The sequence below is a fragment of the Gossypium raimondii genome, chromosome 8 (genome assembly GCF_025698545.1).
Source record: "Gossypium raimondii isolate GPD5lz chromosome 8, ASM2569854v1, whole genome shotgun sequence".
In the NCBI taxonomy this organism is placed as follows: domain Eukaryota; kingdom Viridiplantae; phylum Streptophyta; class Magnoliopsida; order Malvales; family Malvaceae; genus Gossypium; species Gossypium raimondii.
This window is the reverse complement of record NC_068572.1, coordinates 30,015,698-30,021,051: the sequence shown is the minus strand read 5'-3', so window position 1 is coordinate 30,021,051 and position 5,354 is coordinate 30,015,698.

The following is a 5,354-nucleotide window of genomic DNA, read 5'->3' as shown; positions in this document are numbered from 1 at the left end:
CGACTATCGAGCCCCGTTTGAACCTTAGGAATATATTGGATACAAGTGACATGTCATTAGGGTTTCCATGTTTCGGATGCTAGTCCTGAATGTCCTACTGTTGGTTGAGTTGCGACATTTGTTGAGGATACTTGACAGGTTGTGTGAGTAGCACCATGTAGCTACATTCCAACCGACATCTTGTGTGAGTGGACTCATTTATGGCTCGTATGAGCATCTATGAAAAGGGATGTTTACGAACATAGAATATGAAAAGGGATGGTTTCGACCATCGTTTAGCACACTTTATGTGAGCTTTCCCGCATATCCGATATTATTATAAGTGGTTCAATGGGCATGAAAAAGGGATGAATCGGTAAGGTTTGCAATTGATTTCACTATGACAATTATCGAAATGTATGATGTATCGATGATCAAAGTATGAACATTCATGATTATGAAAAGTATGATTTAAGTGATGTTATGTTTATTTACCATATCTTACCATATGATGATATTGCTAAGTTATGTGTTTAATCACTAGCTTGTGGCTATGGTTAATGTTATGTGTTATGGAAATGAAATAGTAAGTGTTCAATATGAACCAAGACATGTATGTATGAAATGCTTTGAAATGGTGAGTTACATGAAAAATATGTTATGTTGAGGGGGATGATAAATCCAATTGAATCATGCTTAAGTATAATGGTTATCCATGTCAAATTCATATGAATCATGTTTAAATGAACTAACATGTGTTGTTGATGTGCTTAGGATTATGCCAAGCTTGTGGATATGATTGATGTTTATTATTATGCTTGTACTATGCATATGAAAAAGGAATGAAATGGTAAGTACGTAATTGGGATTTGTTATGATGTTATAAAAGGTTTAATGTGATAAATGATGTAATTGGATGTGAGCAAATTGATAATGTTATGGATGAACCTACCTATGTCATGGATAAATACACTGAATTAGGAATTAATAATGTTGTTTAGGCTTATGATAAGCATTGGGGACGGAATGGAAAGTAAGTAAATAGAAAGATATTTAATTTTATATAAAGGTTGATGATTATATATTATGTCTCATGAAATCCTATCATGTTATGAATGGTCAATAAATATGCGACATTAATTAACTTATTCGTTTGTGAGTTGATGATTATGGTTTGATAAGTCTTGAGGCATTGGTATAGGTTTATATTTAACCTCTAAATTTCATTATTGGAATGGAATATTATGCTTAAATTTTGTACGAACTTACTAAGCATACATTGCTTACATAGTTATTTTCCTTTAATTTACAAATTACCTGGAGCTCAGTCGGGTTGGAAGCTAGTCAGAGATCCATCACAGTATCCAACAATTTTATCGGTAGATTGTGAGGCTTTGATCATGGTTATAATGGCATGTATAGGTGGACTATGTCTAATGTTTAGATAATGATATTGATGTATGGTTTTATGATTGATGACATTTTGCTAGTTTTGGGTTTGATGGCTAATGTTAAAATGGTTTAGTGATGATATGTTTGGAATGGGAAAATTGGTATGCTAATGTGTGATATTGTCATGAAATGTTGCTTTGAATTTCTGAAACTTATGTTATTTTGATGCTTGATGGTTGGTGTTTATATGATCAAATTGATGCATGATTTGTGGCCAAAGTGATAATTGTTGGCATGGTTGCAAAATGATCATTTATGGCATGTATTGATATAAAATTTACATCAAATATGTTTAATTGAATTATGACCATTTGGACATTAATTTGGCCTGTATATATATTGGTATTTGGAACCATTTGTAAATAAGATTTAAATGGTTTTGATGCTTGTGAGAATTGGTCCAAATGGTAAGGTCATTTTGATATGTTTTGATATGGAAACAAGCTAATGGATATATTGTTAAATATGCACATGTTTAGGTATATTTAATATATGTGTTTGAGGCATATTAATGGAATATTGGTTGAATGGAATTTGGTAATTTGAAATTGGTCCAAATTGGTTGAATGGCTTGTTTAGGTGTACTTGAATTGGGTGAAAGAAATGGTTTGGATTTGGCCTATTTGTTGTCAACACGACCTAAGACATAGGGGTGTGTCTCAACCGTGTGTGACACATGGCCCTACGACACAATCGTGTGTCCCCTGTAGGTTTTAATAGTTGCATTTTGAAAGTTACACGGCCTGCCACACAGGCTAGGATACGGTCGTGTGACCACTACAGTGTGAAATTTTTATCTTTTTCCATGAAATTTAAAATGTTTCTGATTTAGTCCTGAACCATTTCTAAAGTGTTTTTAAGGCTTGGAGGGCTCGAATAGGGGACGATATGCATGTGTTTGAATGGAATATGGTATGACTCATGAAATTTTTTAAAATGGAAGTTTTGATGTTACAGTTTTACAGTAATGCTCTGTAACCCTATTTCGGCGACGGATACTGATTAATTTGTTATAGAGAGACTCCATTTGGGTAGGGTCGAGTTGTTTGCCAGCGTTGCTGAGATAACCCCCACCATAGTCGAATACTGGCTGGAGGCTATGGAGAGGATCTTAGATGATATGGAGTGCACAACTAAACAAAAGCATAAAGGGATGGTGCCATTTCTACGAGATGAGGCCTATCGTTGGTGGTAGGGCATTGTGAAAGGTACCAAAGTCGATCGATTGGTATGGGAATATTTTTTGGATGTCTTCTAGAAGAAATATGTGGGTGCAAGGTACATTGAGGCCAGGAGACTGGACTTCATTGAGCTCAGGCAGGGTGACATGTTCGTGACTAAAAACGTGAAACATCCCGATTTTGGGCCTAGTTGAAACAGTGGTTTTGGGACCACAAATCCGAGGAGGAAAAATTTATTTTTACTATATTTTTATGGCCTACAATTTCACTGAATGATTTCGTGAAAATTTCGTTCAAAAATTTTGACGTTTGGGCATTCAATTTAGTCAAAAGGACTAAATTGTAAAAAGTGCAAAAGTTAAGTTCTACATGTTAGAGGTGCCCAATTGTTATGAAATTTTACATTGGAGGTCTTTATATGGTAATTAGACCATTGGTTAAGTTATGGACAAAAATGGACATGAGATAACTGAAATAGGAAATTTTTAAGTTAGGGGTATTTTGGTAATTTGGTAATTAAAATGAATTAAAAGGGAGAAAGATGGCAAATTGTGCTCATCTTCTTCATTTGGCTGAAATTAGCAAGGGGGGAAGCCATAGTTAGGGTTTTCAAGCTTCCAAGCTCCATAGTAAGTGATGCCAAGCCCCGTTTTAATGTTCTTTACATTTTTGGAGTCCTTGTAACTTGATTTAGCTTATTCTAGCAATAATGTAACCTAGGGTTCATATTTGGAAAAATACCCATACGTGAAATGTGTTTATTTTGATGTTTTATGGTAGAATATGAAGCTTGATATTATGTTAAACAACTTTTGCTAAGCGATTTTAAGTGAAAATGAGTAAAACGACATAATCGGTAAAAATACCTAATGTTCATAAGTAAGTGTTAGAGTGGGAATTTGATGTTGCCATATAATGGAAAAATGTTCATCATGTCATAGAACATAAGAATAAGGGATGAAGTTTAATTTTCGAGCTTTGGGGCAAAAGTGTAATTATGAAAAAGTTTAGGGGGAAAATCATAATATTTCCAAAGTTTGAGTCAAGCATTTTTTTGATGAATGTTAGTATTAAATAAAATAAATTTTGTATTATAGATCAAGAAGAACAAAATTCAGAGTTAGACCGGGGAAAGAAAAAGGTTGAAGACTAAAGTGCTAGATTTGATCATATTTTGTACCGAGGTAAGTTTACAATAAATAAATGAAATATTTCAATAATTATTATTAATGCTGTTATTTTCCAGCAATTATGTAATTACTTCATGAAATTATTTAATGTTGACTTAAGTATGAGATGATAGAGAATTAATGATACAAGCCCCGTTGAAACATTAGGAATGTATTGGATACAAATGTCATGACATTTGGGTAAAGATATCCCATGTAAGACCATGTATGGGACATGACATTGGAATCATTGAGATTATGAGAGGTATGTAAGACCATGTCTGGGACATGGCGTTGGCACCTAGATGAGAGGTCCCCCGTCAGACCATGTCCGGGACATGGCATTGGCACCGATATAAGAACTCCTATGTAAGACCATATCTTGGGTATGGAATTAGCAGTACAAAAAACATCCCATGAAAGACTATTTCTAGGACATAGCTTTGGCATGTATTATTAGACAAGAGACCCGAGTATCCTTAGTATTCCAAGTGATTCAACGGGCTAGTAAATAGACCATGTTACATGAAAGTTCAGATAAAAGTATAATAATAAATTCAGGTGAGTTAAAAGGATTGAGACTATCTCAGTTATCAGTTGAGAAAGAAATTTTAGCAAGGGAGGAGTAAGTTATACTCGTGAGTTATTTAAGTAAGCAAGTAAGTAAACAAGTAAGTGAGTAAGTAAAGAAGCGAGTAAAGATTCTAATGTTTGATGAAATTTATGAGTATGATTATTTATTATAAATGTTGTTATTTATTTACTTGTAAACTTACTAAGCTTTATGCTTACTTTCTTTATTTTCCTTCTTTTTATAGTATCGCCAAGTCAGTTTGAGGATCACAAGGACGTCGGAGTTCGTCTCACACTATCTACAGACATCTCGATATTATGTGATTTCGAAACGTGTAAAGCTATGGCATGTATAGAGACTTAGTCATTTTGAGTGTGTTTATATGATATGGCTAATGGTTAGCTATTGAAATGGCTAATTTAGAACATGTGTGGTGTTATGAATGCTTAGGTGACTTTTTATACCTAAAAAATATGAAAGAGTAAAAATTTGCAATGAAATAGTTTAGGGATAGTAGCAGTGACGTGACTTTGAAAATTCACCAACGATAGTATAAAATGAATTTGAGAGTGAATGATATATATAATTAAATCCTATCGAGTCTATTTTCGTAGAAAAATAATGGTGTGGGTAAAGGAATTTTATATTCTGAGATATTTAATTTTGGTTAGACAGGGTCAGAATGGTTTTTGGAGTCCCCTATTCTGACTTTATAAAATCATTAAAAACTGTACAAACATAATTATGAGTTATAATTTATATTTCTAGATTACTTAGTGAGTCTATTTTCTGTATAGACAAGTGAAAACACCATATGAAAATCATACGATGAGAAAATTGATTTTTAGTGAATAAAGGCAGAACCGTCAAGCAGTGAAACAAGGGAACTTTAATGATTAAAATGTACTAATTGGCTAATCCAAAAATTCTGAAAATTTTATGGTAAGATAATATATGAGTCTAGTTTTAGGAAAAATTTATAGATCTAAATTTTGAGTT